This window comes from Gracilinanus agilis, chromosome 5 (genome assembly GCF_016433145.1).
Source record: "Gracilinanus agilis isolate LMUSP501 chromosome 5, AgileGrace, whole genome shotgun sequence".
In the NCBI taxonomy this organism is placed as follows: Eukaryota; Metazoa; Chordata; class Mammalia; order Didelphimorphia; family Didelphidae; genus Gracilinanus; species Gracilinanus agilis.
The window spans coordinates 93676618-93698982 of record NC_058134.1 but is presented as its reverse complement, the minus strand read 5'-3'; the positions used below and the strand labels follow the sequence as shown (position 1 = coordinate 93698982).

Below are 22365 nucleotides of genomic sequence, written 5' to 3'. Positions count from 1 at the left end.
GAGAATTTAAGAATCATCATACTACCTAAAAACCATGACCAAAAAAAAAACTGCCCTTAAATCCTTTAATATCAAGGCAAAAGAGAGACTGAAAGAATCCACAGATCAACTTCAGCATTGAATACCCAAATGACAACTCCCAGGAATGTCATAGCCAAACTAAAGAACTCCCAGTCCAAGGAAAAGATTCTGCAAGCTGCTAGAAAAAAATTCAGATAACATGGAGCACCAATTAGGATTACACAAGATCTAGCAACTCCCACATTGAAGGACCAGAAGGCATGGAATACAATATTCCAGAAGGTAAGGGAACTGGGTCTACAACTAAGAATCAACTACCCAACAAAACTGACTATATTCTTTCAGAGGAAAGTATGATCACTTAATAAAATAGATTTCCAAGCATTCCTTTAAAAAAGACCAGACCTAAACAGAAAATGTGATGCCCAAATACAGAATTCAAGAGAAACATAAAAAGATTTTCAACTGTCCACTCAGGATATCTGTCTGTGTCAAGATATCTACAATATTGTGAATTCTGAATAACAACATATCCCAGCCAGTTAATGAAACGATGAGGTGTGGGAACCCAACAATTGAGGTGGCCCTCCCCATCATATACTCACTGGTGACTCTCATCAGTATCCCAGTTTCTTTTCCCTCTGGGTCCTTTGCTGCCACACCAAACCCAAATCACCTTCGGTCACCTTCATGATCAACCTGTGCATAACTGACCTCATCCTGGCTGTGGCCCTCCCCTTTCAAATTTTCTATCACCTGAAGAGCAACACCTGACCTTTTGGGAAGTTCCTCTGTAACCTAGTGACAATGGTCTTCTACACCAACATGTACTCCTCCATAATGACCATGACCTGCATCGGTGCAGACTGGTTCCTAGGCATTGTGTACCCCTTGACCTCCACCAGATGGAAGAGGAAATGATATGTAGCTCTGGCTTGTATGGGTATATGGCTCCTCTTATTAGCCTTGTCTCCCTTTGGCTATCATAGACCTGACCTATGAAGTGAAAACCATGGGGATTGTCACCTGCTTTGACATGCTCAAGTGGAATATGCTGCCCAGCCTTGCCATGTGGACCATCTTCCTCTTCACCCTTTTCACTTTTCTCTTCTTTAATCTCTTCATCATGACTGTGGCCTGCTATATTGCTACCATCTTCAAGCTGATCTGAACTTCAGGAAGGTATGGGAATGGGCAGAAGAGCTGGTCCATCTGTCTTGCTGGCATTGTCCTTCTTGCCTTTGTCACCTGCTTTGCCCGTAACAATTTTGTGCTCCTAGTGCATGTGATGAGCTGCCTGTATTTCCACAGAAGCTACTACCACATCAATAAATGCACCCTCTGCCTCAGTTGCCTCAGCAACTTCTTGGATCCCTTCATTCACTATTTTGCCTCCAAAGAGTTTCATCAGAAATTTTAAAAGTTCCTGAGTAAAAATACACTTTTCAGTGATTGCTCAGAGCCCAGAAAGGACAGTTTATTCTCTGCAAGGATGCTTTTGGCCAGGTCAATGTCAAGTGGGCAGCTGGAAGGATCAGCTGGAGGCAGCCAGGCCTGTTTGAAAAGATAGAAAAGTTTGTTTTAACAGAGGTATGTGAGTCAGAAGGGCAAAACTAGTTGATGCCCATGGGAGGTGAGTGTGAAGGAATTAAAGTAAAAAGCCCATCTCTTTCAGGTCTGAAAAAGGTTTGGGGGTGCCTATCTTGACACTGGAGGCAATAGGGCTCTCTTTCTTGAGGGGGTGGCTAAAATTTGAGCTAAAGAAGGGATGCTTTATTACATCGGACACAGAATACCCTATGGGCTTTAGAAGGATAGATTCTTGAAAAGAAAAAGAGGAAAAGCAAAGCAGTATGAAATATCTAGTCTAGTTCTCTGAGTAGAAAGACAGAGATTGAATGCTTTTGAACCCAGAAAGGGAGTGAAGATTTTTTTTTTCTTTCTAGGCAACTGTTTACATACTCAGCTACTCTCCTATCTCTAATCTTGACTAGAGATTCTCCTAGCAAGACTGCTTATAGCACTTGACTATGCTCATTGCCAGATAAGCTCCTACCCCTGTCCTGGGAATGAGGGAGTTGGATTAGATGACTTCTGAAATCCCTTCTAGCTCTAAGGCTATAATCATAAAAACTATGTGCTCATATAGCCAGTTTATTTCTTGCCATTTGTCACTTGGGATTGTTTCCTGATGAAAAGTGACCTATCAGGTCACTATGGCATAGGGAATATGGGAAAATGGTCATTTTTATGAGTGGTAAAGTCATTAGTCAGGTCCAGTCATCCCTAAAGACCAAGTTACCACACAAGCAATGCTGTGTTCTAGTCACAGGCAATCAAGAATTCACCAACAGATGACAAGATGACTCACGAGACCAGATTATGTGTGCTGTGGTCCATTTCAGCAGCCATGAGAGGACTTGGTTTGAAAGTTCCTTCTTTTGCATTTGACATGTCTCTGAGAAAACAAGAGAAATTTAATGCTGGATAGGGTCTCCACATATACAAATATGGTGTCAGGGGCATCATTTTGAATCACCCTCCAGTAATGGATCTAATAATTTTCAGCCTCATATACCCAATGGTAAAATCAGACCCCTTGGTACTACTAGGCCATTTATTTTGGTTTAAGTTTCCTGACCTCTGTCTTTCTCTACTCAAATCTTCATCTTTCTGAGAGTTGCCAAATTGTGACACTTAGCAAAATAATAATGCAGAAATGAACCAAGTTGACCTCACTGAAAGTTAGTGTGATTATACTGGGCAATAAAAATGTGAAAAAAGATGATAGCCAACATGTAAGTGAACCAAAGGAATCTGTCCACTCTCTTCTTGTAGAAGCCCTAGTTAGGATTATATTAAGTGCAAGACTGAGCTCTACCAAAATGGTAGCACAAACTAAAAGGCATAAAAAGGAAGAAAAGAATGGTGGAGAAGGGAAGAGATTCAACCTGTGATTTCATTTGTATGTAGAACTTTTAGTAAACTCATAGACCCTCTCCTCATTCAGGAATTTTTTTGTAACAGGGAGAAGACAGGGATAAATGAGAACAAAGCAGAACATTTCTGATTAGCCATCATGGAACAGTTGAAGGAAATGGGCTGAAGTTGGGATTAGAGAAGTATAATCCTTGGATAAAAACCTGGGTTCTAGTCCCAGATACACCATTGGCATACAGTATAACCCTGGAGAAGTCTCAGGGCAGGCTTGCATACACAATCATGATAAGCCAGCTTTGGAAGTCCTGCTTGTTTGTCTAGAATTGAGTATCACAGAAAGCATATTTAGTATTAAGTCATTTGTCTAAATGGGAACCCTGTCCTCCAAAAGAGTTTCCTCATCTTAAAATGAAAAGATTATCCTAGAAGCTCTCGGAGGCTACTGGACTTTATGACTAGGACTGTGGTTGTTTGTCTTTATAGACAATACATTAGCTGAAGTCTGTAAACTTATATAAGGATTAGTTATCATGTAAATCACCAATAAATTGAGATGTGCCATAAAAAGAGTTTTGCACAAACAAATCTAATGCAGCCAAAATTAGAAGGAAAGCAGGAAAATCATAAAAAAAATTTGTTTCTCTGAGAAAGATCTCATTTCTCAAATATAAAGTGGAGTGAAACATATTTAGGGAAATATGGGCTATTCCCCAATTGTAAATGTCAAACTTATGAACAGGAAGTTTTCAGATGAAATCAAAGCTGTAAATAATCATATGAAAATATGCCCTAAATCACTATTGATAAAATAAATGCAAAATAAAAGAACTCTGAAATACCATATCAGATTGGCTAATATGACAGAAAAGGTCAAATAATAAATGCTGATGGAAATATGGAAAGACTGGGATGCTAATGTTCTGTTGGGAGAGTTGTCCACTGGTCCAAGTCTTCTGGAGAACAACTTGAAACTATGCCCAAAGGATAATAAAACCGTGCATACTCTTTGACTCATAAATAACACTATTAGGGCTGTATCCCAAAGAAATTGAAGAAAAGTAAAAAGAAATTATTTGAACAAAAATGTTTTAGCACCTCTTTTTATAATGTCAAGAAATTTGAAACTGATGGTATGCCCAATAATTGGGGAATGACTGAACAAGTTGTAGTATCTGATGGTGATGGAATACTTTCTGGTATAAAATGACAAGCAGAATAGTTTTAGAAAGACCTGGGAAGTTTTATATAAAAATAACATGCTTCTCCCTATTTCTTATTTAGTCATAAACTCTTCTATTTTCCATAGATGTTACAAGTGGTATAAATGAAGTGAGCAGAACCAGGAGAACATTGTAGACTGCAAGAACAATATTATAACAGTGATCAACTGTGAAAAACTTAGATACTCTTATCAAAACAATGATCAAAGATAATTCCAATGGACTCAGGACAAAAAATACTATTCATCTTGTAGGGGGGAAAAGGGGACTTTATGGGTTCAATATATTAAAAGGTGGTCACAAGAGGATTGAACTATTATCAATCCTCAAGAATAATCTCAAGTCAAAATTGACTTTTATGTTGATTAATTTACAGTTAGGAAGGTTGAAGGTAGGGAAATTGAGAGAGAGAAACTCTAGCCTGGACCAGAGGCCTGGATCAGGTAAGGATTTAGAGGCCCAGCAGTTGGGGCAAAGGTGAATTAAACAAGGCTTCTAGCCTCAAGGCCTTTTACAATTAGAGAGGCAAGAAAGACCTCCCTGAGGGTAGAGCATCCAGAAATGCCAAGGGAAGAGAAAGAGAGTCAGCCTAACTTACCCACGTGACAATTCAAAGGGAAGCAGTCAGAGGTCCCACTCCAACACTCCTCCATGAACCAGAAGAGATCCTCACCAGATGCTGTCTTCCACCCAAGACCTCAACTGACTGAGGATCCTCTCCTTTTAAAGGGGTCACTTATATGTCACTTCCTGTTCCTCCCTCCTAATTTGCATGTCCAATCTCAATAGACAATTCTCATAAGACCACCTAGGGGGTGGATCAGTTGACTCTAGCACACTTGGGTTATGGACCTCCCAGATTTAGAGGTATTCTCACCTTTGGTGATTAAATCTAAAGATGGGCAGTGTAGACTTAATCTAATTATCACAACCTTCAAAGAGAATTGATCTACTTAGAGTGATGATCAAATGATACTTTTTTACATTATTTTTCTTGTTTGTTTTAGGTGTATGTGTTTTCTTTTGAAAAATTGTTAAAATGAAAATGTTTTTTATTCAGATATGTAATTGATACATTGCTTACCTTCTCAAAATGTAGAAGAAGGACAGCAGGTAACAATAGATTTGGAAATCAAGATTTTAGTACAGCTGCATGGCATGGTGGCTAGAGTGCTGGGCTTGATTAAAGAAGACTATCTTCCAAAGTTCAAATCTGGCATCCGACACTTAATAGCTGTGTTACTCTGGAAAAGTCAAATGAACAGGAAAAGGTAATGGAAAACCCCCTTGAGGATCTTTGCCAAGAAAATCCTAACTGGTATCATGAAGAGTCAGACCAACTGAACAAGAATAACAACAGCAATAATAATGACATTTTAAAAATGTAATTGGGAAATAGTCAACATAACAACTGGAAACATGTTAGGGGAAAAAAGAAGTACTTTCCATACAGTGTGGTGACTTTGGGTATAATGTAAAAGCCTAAAACAAGGCTTTTTTACTTTAAAAAATTAAAAAAAAGATTTAATTATACTTTAAATTTAACAAATGTAAAGGATGGCAAAAATGACGATAAATCTTGAATGTTTCACTTTAATATGCAAATAAAAAGTCTTTTCTTTTCAGAAACAATTCCCAAATCATTCTGCTTCCATTGGATGATGCCAAAGTCACCATAATAGCTAAGAAGCCAATTTTACTTCAGATCACTTCTTAGCATTAAAAAGGATATTTCTCTCTATCCCACTTCAAAAGTAAAGATAACTTAGGTCAAATAGATAGCATGCCAGTTATTTCACTTCTCTTAATTACCAATTGCAAAAAAATTATACAGATAAATGGAATGTATAACTTTGCAGATACCAGATCAGTAAAATCTCTAATTGGAACATAGCACTTTTATTTAGACCTGTCATATATAAATAATCTTGCAAAAATCCCTTTATTGTTTGTTTAATGTGAAATGCAAGAGGAATATATCATAAAAATTAAAATATATATTCAGCATAATGATGTTAATGTATCCAAGGGAGTAACTTTCCATGGGATTATCTTGGACTCAATATATTTCATCTAATTTTATAAAGTATTTATTTTTGGAGATGGGCACAATCATAAACTAAAGAAATGAAATAGATTCTAGGAAATGATTTGTCTAATTTTATAGTGTGGTACAAGGAAAAAGAGTTCCTAATTAATGGTTAGAGGACTGGGTTCAAGTTCTGAGTCTGTTGTTTATTATTGGTATGGCCTTGGGCAAGTCATTTAATAGTTTTGAGTCTCAGGTTTTTTGTAAATGAGTAATTTTTTATACTTGGGGATCACTTAAATAACAAGGTTTCTTACAATTCAGAAATGAAAATTATTTTATTTATGACTATGTAACTTCTGTCCCATTCAAGTTTCAATCTAATCATACTATGACTTCATTTTAGAAATGTGAAAAATGAGAGGATGTAATTTTCCCAATGTAACAAAGTTAGTAATAGAAGCAGAAATAGTTCTTGAATTGCCTAATTCATAAGTCATTTCTTTCCACCATCACATACTCTCTTCTCTCTCTCTCTCTCTCTCTCTCTCTCTCTCTCTCTCTCTCTTTTTTTTTCTCTTCCCCCTTCCTCTCTCCCTCCCTTTCTCTTTCCCTTTCTCCCTACATAATTACCTACTTTTGCTATGTGAATATCATGGCTTCGAATATGATTGTAGAGTCTGTAGTATTGACTAATTCAGTGATGGGCAATCTTTTGAGATTGGTGTGTCAAAATTCACCAAAAAACCAAGCATAACTCGGGTGGTGTGTCACTTCAAGAAAAAAACACCATAATTTCATGATATTCATATGTTAAATAGCAAAAATATATAATTGCAATATATAACTATATTTAATAAACCAAAATAGGTAAATTAATATAGATAGAATTGCCATCTGTAGTGCACAGAGTGTGTACACTACACTACAGCAAATGTATCATCCTCAGCATGCAGCCCTGTGTCATCGAAAATGGCTACTTGTGTCAGTGCTGACACGTGTGTCATAGTTTTGCCGTCACTGGCCTAACCTATAACCTGACCTAGCTGAGTCAGAAAGCAAGGATATTTGGTAGTTTCATTTACCTCTTTTTGTAATGTGGTGACTGGGAAACCCAAGACTTTGAAATTTCACAGTAACACACTTATAATGAGGTTGTGAACTTGCGTAAATGTTTTTAAAGAAACCCCCAAGCCCAAGGCAATGCAATGCAGAAGACATTATACTTCAGAAAGCAAACATGTTTTTTTTTTATTTGAGTGTAATTGGTTTCATTTGTTTTCCTATGTATTTGATATATTGAAAAATATCCTGGGAACAGATCTATAGACATCACCAGACTACCCAAAGTATCCATGACTCAAAAAAGATGAAAAAACACTCGCATAAAGGAGCAAAAAATTCTTACAAACTCATTCCATTTAGGATCAGGCCAGTCTTCTTCAAATTTCACCAATAAAATATTGTTTAACAAAACAATTGTGTAAAAGCTAGTATCCTTTTAATTATATGAGATTTCCAGATGCAAATTCAGAAGGAATTATTATAACATGGTTATTTCCATCCAAAATTATATAAAAGTAGGAACATTGCTTTTTTATGCCTGTGGTAGTTTTTCTTTCAGGAGGGAAAGAGGTCACTACTCTTTGTTTTATCTATTGGTCTAGGAGCATACAAAACCCAGCTTAGGTGAAGTTGTTACTACATAGTTTGCAGAATTCATCTTTGTGTGATGACATCCTGATTTAGTCTTGATGTACTTATGAATATGGAGGGAGAGAGAAATAGCAGTTGATTTTATTAAAATATATGTTTTTATCATAATCAAGTTATTTTGTGGCATTTTATCCTGCATAAGTGTTTCCTTACATTCCAGTCCCAAACCTGAGTCTTTGGGCTTCCTTGAGATAGACCTGGCCCAAGACAGAAGTCATAACTTTTCTCCCTTTTTTCTTGTTATTTCTACAACTCAAATTTTTCAAACACTGTTAAATAATACTTGGGAAAAGGAACATTCTTGCATTATCCTTGAATGTCCTCAAAAAGTTTCTAGTGTTTCCCTATTGCAAATAATACTAATAGAAATATGTTCTATATGCCATCCCTAATAAATGTAACCAGTAATACGCACTAAGTCTTGATACTTTCATTAGTATTTCATTATTGCTGTTTGATGGAGTTTCACAATCAATCCTGATCAGTTCATCAACTGCATGTTCTAGATTTTGATATTTCCTATATAACTTTCATCAGTCAAAGCAGTAAACTAGCTGTGGGAATCAAAAAGGTTAATAATTTTAGGAAAAATTAAAATGATTTGAAAAGTTGGATTAAATCAGATTTCAGAATATCTTGGGAGTTATTGAAAGAATAAGACACACTTGTGGTCATAGGCATATGAAGAGTGTTCTAGTCATGCTTCAGGAATATTTTGAGAAAATAAAAACCTTGCATATATACAAGAAGGCAACAATGGGATTAGGGGAGAATGAGCTCCTGAACAAGAAATAAAAAGTATATCTAGATGAGAGCTGAGGAAGGGCAAAGTAGACATGCAGATAGAAGTACATCTTCAGAACATTGTAGATTTTTTGGCCCAGCTATATAAAACACAGAGGAATTTCTTTAAGACTTCAAAAAGGGAGAATAGGGCTTTCATCCAAATAGTGTTGTGACTTACCACCTCACCACATGCAAATGGTACTTTATAAACTTGACTCTAGTTTCCTTTGGAATCTGTATGTATTGTATGTCCCAAACTTTTGAAGAAATGCCTTTGTACCAACTGTTCTTGCTTTGCTAGCTTAATAAGTTCTCATTTAAAAAAGTTAATTAACTCTGGATGGCTAATTTATATAACTTGGATAATAAGTGGAGACAACAATGATTTATTCCTCTCTGTAGGGGCTTGCAAGAAATAGTCCAAGAAATCTCACCTCTACCATCTCTCAGGTTTATTCAGAGAAACCTGAGGAGAGAAGTAGTCAACTACTGTAACTTCCACCATTATAATTCTTTGAATCATCATCATCAGAAAATATTTAATTTTGTCATCAGGAAATTTAAAGCCAGTTTCATGTGCACACATTTCCACTTTGAAAATCAGGATTTTGGACTATTTCAAATCAGAATTTACTGATACTTACCATCACAAAAGATCAGTACTCTGCTTTTCTTTGTTAGGAAGTGCAGTGCCATTTCAGATGCAATAAATGGAAATGTTAAATGTTCTGAAAAAGTCAATTCACATTCTCTAGGTGATCATTCTAGCTAAAGTGAAATGGATGATTAAAAGGACTCAGACCTTATTTAATTTTATTCAAGATCATTCAAAGAAAAGAGTTTTGTTAATTCCTTATTGGATGCTAAAGTCTTACCTCAACTTAAGTTGTCTGGAATATCTTAGGTTGCTCAGTCACATGACTTATGATGAATCTAGAATTGAATTAGATCTTTCAAATATAAATTAAAGGATATCTCTACATGAGCTACCAGATGCCTGGCTTTGTAAACAATATGGTAGCTAGAGCAAAATAAGTTCTCAATAATTACCCAGAACCAAATTGATTTTTTCCATATTTAGTCATATCTTTTCACATCTTACTTGCATATCTCACAGATGCATAAATCTTAAAGAAACTGAAGTCAGCTAAAAAAGTTGTCTAAGCATTTGCCTTGCATACAAGATATTCATGAATGTAGGCTAAGGAAAATGCAGAAGTGAGTAGTAATAACTGATAAGCTACTCTGATTTTACACACTCCAAAAAGAGTGTGTGGTAAGCAATCACTTTACATAGTGTTTTATATATGCTAGACATTTATCTTGCTAACGAAATATGCTTATGCAGTGTAACTGTGCTTTGGTAAGATTTTTAACTGTTTATAGTCTATTCAGTTTCACTAATTTAAATATGTCTATTCCTTTAGGTTTCTCTCAAAGAAATACCTTAAACCACTGCATAAAGCCAGATACATGGATAGAGAATATGTATTAGTATATATAGGTAGATAAAAAATGGTATTCAAATTAAAAAGTTTATAATTCTGGCTTTAAAATTTTAGAATCATAGGCCCTTCTTAATCTAGCCTTGATGTAACTATATGAGCCCTTTCTACAAAATCCCTAGCAAATGGACATGAAGCCTTTGCTTAAACATTTCCAATGATTAAGTAGACACTATTTTCTGAATAAGATTTTTTTTCCATTTCAGAAAACTTTAAGTACTGCAAATCTCTTCCTTGTATTTGTACTGATATTTATCTCCCATGAATTCTGTCCACTAATTTAAGGGCTACCATTGAAATTAACTCTCTCTCTCTCTCTCTCTCTCTCTCTCTCTCTCTCTCTCTCTCTCTCTCTCTCTCTCCATATATATATATGTTCATTCTATTCCCTCTTTCACATGATAACATTGAATCATTGGATGCCTTATAGATTTACTCTGCACTAACAAATAGAATATATCCCTAAGAAATTCCAGCATTTATGATACAATATAATGGCTTGGAAAAGGGTTCGGCTTCTAGTTATATCCCACTTATATTGTGTGTAAAATTGAGCAAATTACTTAGCCTCTAGCTATCTCAATTTGCTTATCTATAAAATAAAGGGACTATTACCTTATATTTAAGGTATCTTTTAGCTTGATATATATCATTAATATATAACATTCCAGTGGTGTTATGAGTCATCTTACTATAGGTTAAATGGAACAAGTATTGATAAAACTAGAACTTTGGATATGACAGGAAATAGGGTTGACTTTCAGAAAGATTGTAAAATATGAGAAATCAGACTTTATTTCCATTCTATTCCCTTTCAATATGCCTCCTTTGTGTGCTCTCTACATATTTTTTTTACCCTACCCTAGAAGCCTAGCTGCTCCTATTTTAGTGCCCTATTTGGGACTGACTTAGATGGCTATTCCATTTGCTCTTACCCTTTCCTAAATCTTTTACTCTGTCAGAACTTATCTGTCACACGCCCCATTCTTTTACAATATTGCTGTCAGCTAAATAATCTGATAAATTAATCTGATCTATAGAGTAAATGATGAGTGATGTTTTAATGCATTATGTGTCAGCTGATGTGTCCTCTCACTGGGGGCTTTTCTTATGTTCTCTTGCCATGATGTACATATCGTTAGAACATGTTTGCCTTCCATTGGGGCTGATACTAAGTACAGCCATAACATACAAGGTCCCTTAAGCAGGAACTCCATAGTTGTACATACCTTCCTGTAAGTCAGAATTTTGATAAAGGACATAAAATACCAATATAAGGGACAATTCTCCCCGCTCTGAGAGGCCATGAGGCTTAAGTCAGTTTTTCTTTTATGATAAAATTTGTTCTACCTCAAAGTAAAAGGATCATAGCCATCCTCTAGCACTGAAAAGTGATCTTTATTAATAATATACCAGCTAAATATTACCACCACACTGTAGTAGGTGACAGAATGGTGCCCTAATTGTTTCTACTGCTCCCTGCAGCTCCACACCACCTTTATATGTACAGAACATTGCAGTAAATACTAAAGGAGATGTAAAATTTTAAAAATGAATAAAATATTCCCTAATTTCATGGAACCTTGTGTTTTGGAGGGAGGTAGAAATAGGGAAGGGTGATCCATATATCATTAAGTAAAATGAAAAATTAAACAGAATGAGTACAGAACAAAAGAGTAAACAAAAGTTCTTTCTAAGGTCTAGGGAAACAAGATAATTTTCCAGCTAGAATGATTAGATCAAATTTCACGAAAGAGGTAGCATTTGAATTGTGTTAGAAGGCTAGGTAGAATTTTGGCAAAGAGAGATGAGGAGGAAAGCTATTCACTCTACAGGTATGGAATCATCTAAGTCGGTGATGGCAAACCTATGACATGTGTAGCCATTTTCGATGACATGAAGTATGGGGCCTCATGCTGAAGATGAATCATTTGCTGTAGTGTAGTGTAGACACTCTATGTCAGGGGTCGGCAACCTTTTCGGCAGTGAGTGCCATAAACGCCACATTTTTTAAAATGTAATTTCATGAGAGCCATACAGTGCTCACAGTGCGCTCCTGTAACAGCACTTGAAAAAAAATGGACTTTATGGCTCCTGCAGAAAGAGCCATATCTGGCCCTCAAAAGAGCCAGATATGGCTCGAGAGCCATACATTGCCGACCCCTGCTCTATGCCCTATAGGTGACAATTCTACCTATATTAATTTACCTATTTTTGCTTATTACAGTTATATATTACAATTATACATTTTTGTTATTTAAATTATAAATATCAGGAAATTATGGTGTTGTTTTTTTCTCAAAGTGACACACCACCTGATTTATGCTCGTTTCTTTTGGCGAATTTTGACAAACCAAGCTCAAAAGGTTCCCCATCACTGATCTAAGTAAAGGCTACATCAGGATAAAGAAATGGTGGTTGCTTATAATGTAGACTATATGGTAGATGGTACTGTAAGGTGAGCCCAAAAAGATAATGTAATGTCAGATTATACATGAATGTCATTCTTCTGAGTTTGGACTTTATTCAGTAGGCAATGGTGGATGATTAAAGGGTTGTGAGCAGAAAAAACCTAGAAACTCTTTGATGGCAAGGAATGTTTATCTTTTGTATTTGTTTCAATACCACCAAGCACAGTGTATAGTTTATTTAGTAGACACTTAATATATGTTTGTTGAGCTGATTTGAATAAGCCAAACTGTGCACATGGGAAGGAATGTAGAAGATATAAAAGGAAAGATTAGAGGTAAGGTCACTGCTTAGAAATTTATTGTAATGATACAAGTATATCACAAGATCATATTATATATATGTAGCTGAATTTATATGTTTAACAGTCGCGAAATTTAACCTTCCCATTTGACCAGTGAGGAAATTGAGGCCCAGAAAGAGTGAGTGACTTGACCATTGTCACGAAGGTATTAAGAAGCATGGTTGGGATTCAAACGCAAGTGCCTAGTCTTCAAATGCAATGCTTTCCATTGTAACTTGAAGCCTCTATTTTCATTATGACATGGAGAAATATTAATAATAGAATAGGATGTGGATGCAAGAGGTATTATATAAATTGTACTTGGTAATTGATTGGATGTAAGAAGTGAGGGAAAAGGAAGAATCAAATGTAACAAATATATCAAATGAGTAATTGGTGATTAATGAAGACTTTGACAGACATGGAAGTCAAAAAGAAGAGAGTTTTAGTGAAAAATAGTTTAGAATCTGAAGTGTTTGATAATCCTATTGGATAGAGGTGCCTAGTGAGCAGCTACAAATTTAGATCTGGAGTCTGAGAAAGCTTTTGGAACAAAAGAGAAATATTTGAATAGAATAAGCAAATAACTAAATCCACAAGAGTGGGTGAGAATATCAAGCTCTAAAGGAAGAGAGAGATTAAGGACTACTGAACTTTGGAAAATTAATATTAACTAGTTGCATGAGGGAAGTGGGAGGAGTCAGTGAATGAGACAGGCAAAGAGATTCTAAACAGTTAAGAGAGTTCGGCATTTCAGAAGTATTACAGAGAATAATTTTAAAAGGGATGTGAATAACAATGGAAAATTATAGAGAAGTAATAGTGAAAACTGAGAAAACATTATTAGATTGAATGATTAAGAGATCATTGATGAAACTTGAAAGAGCAGATTTAGTTCAGTGGTGCAAATGGAAACCAAATTGAAAGAGAATGAGGGGAGAATGAGCAGTAAAGAAAGAGAAGGATTAAATGTTGATCACCATATTCTTTCTAAACATTTTGTGGCAAAAGAATAATAAAAAACAAGAGACAAACTGGCAACTTGAGGAAATAGGTTATATTTTAAGATAAGAAGTCTAACTTTTTTTCCACACACATCAGAATGTGCAAATGGAAATAAAAGGATTGTGAAAAAAAGATGGAGTTGAAGCACAGATGAATGGACTTACTTTATTACAGAGCAGATAAGAGGGAAGTATGACAAAATGTGTGAAAACATTGAAAAATCTGAAGGCTTATCAATAGAGAATTGAGGAACCTCAAGGTATCTTCTAAGAAAACTTAGATGTGATCTTACCTGCTTTTAGTATGAGGAAAAGGATGATATTGGAGATATGAGTAACAAAGAAAAGTCTTTTATGAAGGTTATCAAGTAAAATTATTGAAATTCTAATGAATGTAATGTAATTTATTGCATATTTACATTCCTTAAAAATTCTCTTCTTTTAAATATTACCTTTCCAAAAAGCATATCTTAAATGTTGAATGGCATTTTCTTTCCTTCTTTGAGAAGTGACTATATTAACTTTTCAATAGCTGGAGCAAAGATATACTAAATTACTCTCAAAAAGAAAAAAGCCTCATATTTACAAAGAAAAAATGGTGTCCTTTTCCACACAAATCATCGTGGTCAACCAACCAATTTAGTTCCTTCTATGCAGAATTTAATTGGTGTAAGCTGCACAAAATACTTTTATTTCTCTGATGTGATTCCTTTCTGTTAGTAGAATATTATGTAATAGACCTTTGATAATAGACCATGATGCCTTTGTTTTCAAATTTACCTTGATTAACTTGCATACCTTATATAGTACTACATGAGATTGACCTTTAAAAATTCTATATTAAGTGGTAATGGGATTTTGATATACTTTTCCCCCTATACAATTCATACTGGCTTAGCACAGAGTAAAATCTTTTTAATTTGGGAAAAGTTTTTGCTTTACATTTGTTTGATTCAGTCCTCATTGTCAACTCTATGATGTGGATGCTGTTATTATCCCCAGTGAACCAATTATGACCCTGACACTGAGAGAAGTTAAATGACTTGCCTTGGGTAATAGCTCTTGATCAAGTGTCAGAGGCTAGATTTGAACTCTTGTCTTCCTGACTACAACTTGAGCACTCTGTTCACTAAATTATCTAGTTATTTATGGCCTAGAAACAAGTCAGAAGAAAGGTATAATTGTATAATTGATGAAAAGTAATTTGTTAAGATTAATCATATAAAATCAGTCAGGACGCTATGAAAAAAAATATGGAACCCACCAGGGAGGAGAAAAGTCGGAAGGCCAAAACAGACCTGGCAAAGATATGCCCAGTTGGTGGAAGTTGCCCAGAACAGAGTCCGTTGGCGTGAGATGCCCAGTTGGGGGAAGTTGCCCAGAATAGAGTCCATTGGTGTGAGATGGTTGCAGCCCTATGCTCCTCTGGGAGTCAATAGGAATAATAATAATAATAATAATAATAATCATATAAAATTATTATAAGGAAAATATCTAAATTCTTTTCATAAACTCTTAAGCACACTTTAGAAGTATACATATGTACATATATATATATATATATATATATATATATACAAATCAAAATACATGGAATAAAAGGGAAGTGGTTGTATAGGGGAAAATATATCATATATGTACAAATATGGCTTTGATAGCCAAGAAAAAACCAAAAGCCATTCCTTAATAGATAACTTCTCAAAAGAATTGTAAATTATTAAAATGTGATAGTAATCTCTGAATCATTTATAATAAGAGAAATGCAAGTTAGAATAAGCAGGACGTTTTAATTCATAACCAAGAGACTATCAAAGATGATACAATTTAGGAATAGTCAGTGTGGGAGGCTGTGGGCACAGTGACAGGCACACCAAAACCTGGAGTTGTGAATTGGTACATTGCTTTTGGAAAGGAAATAAGAATATGCATAAAAATGATGAAAATACCCATACCCTTTGATCCATAGATTCTTATACTAGGCATATATGTCAAGGAAGTCACTTACAAAAAAATGCTTCTATATACCTCAAAATATTCATAGCACCAACTTTTTGAGGTATTCGAGAACTAGAACCAAAGTACACCTCAGGTGGAGAATATCTAAACAAACTGTGTATCCTTGTGCCACCAGAAACAACAAAGATTAATCCAGATAATCATGGAAAGAATTATATGTACTGATACAAAGTGAAGTAAAGAGTTAACAATATAATATACACAATCACTGTAACAATGTAAATGGAAGAAACAACATTCAAAAAGCAATCTAAAATAAATTTTGTAGACCAAACTTGGCCCTAAGAGAACTTAGAAGACATGTCCTTTAAGTCTTTTGTAGAGGTCAGTACCATGGGTATAGAACATTGTATGTAATGTTGGGCTTTTTTGATATGTTGATTGATTTTGCTGCATTTTCCCTCTTTTCTTTTTGTGAAAAATTCTGTTATAAGGGGAAACCCTATGGAAGTGGAAAGTGAGAAAAGCAGAGAAGTACTCATATTTTGATAGGTACTATAACAAATGAAATGTCATATTGATATGCTTATTAATACTCATTATTATATATATGCATTAACATTAGTTTCTGAAGTAATTCTTGCCAATATTTTGTTAACTTAATATTTAGTTAACTGTATCTACCTCAAATAATAAAAAAACATTTCTTAATAAATATCTTATAATTATTTCTTCAAATTCATATGACTTTTTCATTCATTCAGCAAATTGACTACATTATGTAAAGTACCATGCCAAGCACAGAAAAAAAACACAATTAAATAGGACCATCATAATCCTAATGAAGCTTACCAATTTTTCCCAATTAGTTAATTATTACTCTTTATGCTTAGTCATCTTTGATTATCTGTATTAAGAAGGTAAGTCTGATATGACCGAATATTACTTAAAATAAATCACTAGTATCAGGTCCTGTTTTTTTTCCATTACAAGAAGAAAATTACTCCAGAAAAGAGATTTAGTATTCTGAGGCATCTGGATGATAATGCACAGTTTCCAGAATGTACATATAATCAGAAGATAATGTATAAATTCAAATACATTTTTCTTGATGCATTAAAAGATGTACCTGGTACTTATAAGCAGTTTTGGTGGGGGGGAGTTAATATCTAAAACATATTTTTATTTCCTTTGTGAGGAATTAAATCTCCAACTCCCATTCACAATAAATTTTCATATAGCTTTGTCATAGTCTCCTCCTACTTTTACTTTAAGAGGAGATACTTAATGATGATGACCTTTATATTTTTCTTTCCATATACGAGGAATTTGAAGAGAGAAAGATGGCTTAGTATGGTAGAGTTAATGGAGTCACTGTGTGATTATTATTACCTACTATAATTAGGTATAAGCTGTGAGTATGATCATTTGTACATAGTAATGCAATAAAATGGTATTTATACTGTTATAACTGTTTTGCCATTCAGAAATCTGCAACAACTTATATTCACCAGACATCTAGTAGTAGAATAACTGGCTGGCCTTGATCCATTTGTTTCCCTAAAACCCTGAAAACTTTGTTCGAGGATATTGAAAGAATGAGGAGATGTTGTTACTTATTTTTAAAAGGTCTTAGAGAATGAGAGAAAATATTGCAAGCAGCCAAAAAGAAATAATTCAGTATCATGGAGTCAGAGTAAAGATTACAATATATTTAGTTACTCCTAAGTTAAAGGAGCAGAGGGCTTGGAATGTAATATTCTAAATTAGTGGTTCCCAAACTTTTTTGGCCTACTGCCTCCTTTCCAGAAAATAATATTAGTTAGTGCCCCCTGGAAATTATGAAAACATTTATTGAACTCAGAATAGAAATGTAATACAAAAAAGTGTGGCCATTACTTCCTCCTGGATGGCTGCAGCACCCACCAGGGGGTGGTAGCGCCCACTTTGGGAATCACTGTTCTAGAAGGCAAAGGAACTAGCATAAGACTCAAGGGAATCATAAAAAAATAAATATAAAAGCAAAATCATAGGGGACTCAATAAAATAAAATACTGATTCCAAAGCCAGGCAAACCAAAAACAGAGAAAGAAAACCTCAGACCAATATCTCTAATGATCATAGATGCAAAAATCTTAAATAGAATACTAGCAAAAAGACTCCAGCAAGTGATCATGAGGGTTATCCATCATGATCAGGTGGGATTTATACCAAGAATGCAAGGATGGTTCAACATTAGGAAAACCATCCACATAATTGGCTATATCAATAAACTAACAAACAAAAGTCACATGATTATCTCAACAGATGCTGAAAAAGCCTTTGAGAAAATACAACACCCATTCATACTGCAAACACTAGAAAGTATAGGAATAGAAGGACCTTTTCTAAAAATAATAAACAGCACATATCTAAAACCATCAACAAGCATCATATGCAATGGGGATAAATTAGAAGCCTTCCCAGTTAGATCAGGAGTGAAACAAGGATGCCCAGTATCACCTTTATTATTTAACATTGTACTAGAAACACTAGCAGTAGCAATTAGAGAAGAAAAATAAATTGAAGGTATTAAAATAGGCAATGAGGAGACTAAGCTATCACTTTTTGCAGGTGATATGATGGTCTACTTAAAAAATCCTAGAGAATCAACTAGAAAGCTAGTAGAAATAATCAACAAATTTAGCAAAGTTTCAGGATACAAAATAAATGCACATAAATCATTAGCATTTCTATATATTTCCAACACATCACAGCAGGAAGAGTTAGAAAGAGAAACACTATTTAAAATAACCCTAGACAATATAAAATACTTAGGAATCTTATCTACCGAAACAAACACAGGAATTATATACACAGAGACTGATACACTGTGGTAAAATCGAATGTAATGGACTTCTGTACTAGCAGCAATGCAGTGACCCAGGACAATTCTGAGGGATTTATGGAAAAGAACGCTACCCACATTCAGAGGAAGAACTACAGGAGAGGAAACACAGAAGAAAAACAACTCCTTGAACACATGGGTTGATGCGAACATGATTGGGGATGGGGACTGAAAACGACCACACCAATGCAACTATCAATAATATGTAAATGTATTGATTGATGACACATGTTAAAACCAGTGGAAATGTGTGTTGGCTATGGGAGGGGGTGAATGGGAAAGTAAAAACATGAATCATGTAACCATGGAAAATTTTTCTAATTTAAAGGACCCAATAAGTTCAAATGATTTGTATTCCTATAAGAAAAGATGATATTGGTAACACTTAAAAATTGTTATCATCATCAGGACAGCTAGAAGTATACTTAGAGGGAACAGTGACAAACTGTAGAGGATGAAATGTCAAGATACATACATGTATGTATGAATATATATAAAACTAGATATAGAAAGGATAATATTAAGAGAAATTGGAAAAGAGACAAAATGAGGTAAACTTATATTTCATAAAGTAGTGCATGGTAGAAGCAGGGGGAAAGACCAATACACTGGAAGGGTAAAGGGGTTGGAGATAGGAAATACTTAAGTCTTCATGCATTGAATTTGACTAAAAGAGGGAAGAACAATCAGACCTGTTGGGGCAGATAATCAATTTGTGCCCTATAGTGAAGTAGAAGTGTAACAAACAGATTGGCAGGGAGGGAAGCAATACTAGGGAGGGAAAGTGTTGGGGGTAACTTAAAAAGAACCTAAAGAAAAATAAGAGGGAAATAAGAAAGGAGGGAGAGAAAGGGAAGTAAAATAAGTGTGGGGATTAGGGGGATTGATTAAAAGCAAAACACTGGTATAGAATGAAATAATGAAAGAAGAAAGGGCAGGATAAAGAGAGGTAATCAAAATGTTGGGGAATACTCAGCTGGTAATAATAACTCTGAATGTAAATGGGATGAACTCACCCATAAAACAGAAGCAAATAGCAGAATGAATTAGAAACCAAAATCCTACCATTTGTTGTCTATAAGAAATATACATGAAGCAAGTATACACATACAGAGTAACGGTTAAAGGCTGGAGTAAAATCTATTGGGCTTCAGCTGAGAAAAAGAAGGCAAGAATCACAATCTTTATATCTGACAAAGCCAAAGTAAAAGTAGATCTAATTAAAAGATATAGGGAAGGTAATTGCATTCTGATAAAAGGCAGTATAGACAATGAAGAAATATCAGTACTCAACATGTATGCACCAAATGGTATATCATCCAAATTTCAGAAGTGGAAATTGGGGAAGTTCAAGGAGAAAATAGATAATAAAACTATACTAGTGGGAGACCTGAACCTTCCTCTATCAAATCTAGATAAATCAAACCAAAAATTAAATAAAAAAGGGGTAAGAGAAGTGAAAGAAGTCTTAGAAAAATTGGAGTTAATAGATACATGGAGAAAAATAAATAAGGACAACTTCTTTTCAGCAGCACATAGTATATTCACAAAGATTGTACTAGGGCATAAAAACATAGCAAACAAATGCAAAAAAAGCAGAAATATTAAATGAACAAAAATATATATGGTAGCATGTTTTCGTGGTGGCAAAAAATTTGGAAATTGAGGATATACTCATCAGTTGGGCAATGACTGAACAAATTGTGGCATATAATTGAAAGTGAATGGTTTCAGAATAATACGACAAGACCTATGTGAACTGATAAAGTAGAAAGAACAGGAAATATTTTGCATAGTAACAGCAGTCTTAAAATAATAATCAAATATAAAAGGCATGGCTACTCTGATCAATACAATGATACAAGACAATTCCAAAGGAACAATGATGAAAAAATGCTATATGCCTCCAAAGAGAAAACAGAAGAATTTTGACTACAAATTGAAATATAATTTTCTTGCTTTTCTTTTTCTTTGTTTTGTGATATGACTAATAATGAAATATGTTTTGCATGAATTCACATGTATAATTGATTTCATGTTGTTTGCCTTCTCAGTAGGTGGGGTAGGGTGAGGAGGGGGGAAATCTGGAACTCAAAATTTAAAAAGAAGAAAATGTTAAAAATAAATGAATACCAAATAAGATAAACTTAAAAATATGAAACTGGCTAGGTAGCTTCAGAAGGCAGTGGTTCACCCTTATTGGAATATTCAAGTAGAGACTCACTGACTATTTGTATATTTTGTCTGGGATTGCTGGTTAAAGATGGGTTATACTAGGTATCATCTGAGATCTTCTCAAACTCCAAGTTTCTATGATCCTGGAAAAGAAAGGTAAAGTTTGAATCACTTAAACACTAATATCTGATGAGATCTATATCACCAACCTTCTAATTATCAGATTTTTAAAATTAAACTTTATTTTATTATGTAGCTAAATTCCATGCCTTCTAGAAACTTTACTTTCCAAGTGAAAAAGCCAGAAAAGTAAAATGCTTATTTCAAATACACATAGCCAAGCAAAAAAAAATACCCAGATTGTATTTGTCAAAAAAAAATATGTCTTGATCAGTGCTCTAACTTCCTTACTCCCTTATAAGGTGATGACTATTGTTTTATTTTAGTCATTTCAGTCCTGCCCAATTCTTTATGATCCCATTTGAGGTTTTCTTGGCAAAGGTACTAGAGTAGTTTACCATTCCCTTCACTTGATTTTATAGATGAAACTGCTAAACAGGGTTAAATGTCTTGCCCAGTGTCATATAGGTAGGAAGTGTTTGACACTTAGGTCTCCTTGACTCCAGACCTGTCATTCAACTGAGCACCACCTAGCTATGTGTCAGGAGATGACAGAATATTCAATTCTTAATGTTGAATTCTTTGCAATTGTTGTTAATTGATGTATTGATTGGAATTCCTAAGACTTTCAAAATTGTTTGTTGTTACAACATGGTTGTTATTGTATAAAATATTCTCCTATTTCTCAACAACACATTGTTTACTTCTATGCCTAAATTCCCTATATCTTTCTTTCTTTTCAAACTTTCATTTTACATTTATTACTCATCACTTTTCTCCTATGCATTCTATCCCTCAAAACCTGATATTCCAAACTTCACTATATATGTTGGCATGGGAAAAAAATGTACAGACTGTCAAAAAGAAAGAAAATTGCTAGGTTTCCTTATTTGTTTTAATTATGTGAGAGACTAATTTTTAAAGCATTATTTGAAATGAGCAGAAAAGTAGCAGGTGCTACATAATTGCATATTTATTATCCTTCTTCATATCAGACATGGAAATTGTGGTCTCTCCAGCTATTTTACTACTTGTTAAATGTTCCTAATCAGTTGCCATAGATAATTCTTCTCTTTTAATCACATTTAGAAAATTAAAGAACCTCATTCTAATTAATTTGCTATCTTAGAAGGGAAGGCAGGCATTATATAAATTTTAGGTAGTGGAATTATTATTATGAACAACAGTGATTATCACATATAATGAATATATTTATAATTCAAAGAGACAAAATCAGTCTTCTGAAATAACATT

The 22365-nt window shown here is 34.4% G+C and overlaps 1 pseudogene; it reads left to right on the top strand.

Annotated features, from left to right (window-relative positions):
- Positions 1–538: 538 nt before the first annotated feature.
- LOC123249856 lies at positions 539–1606 on the top strand (annotated as a pseudogene).
- Positions 1607–22365: the final 20759 nt, after the last annotated feature.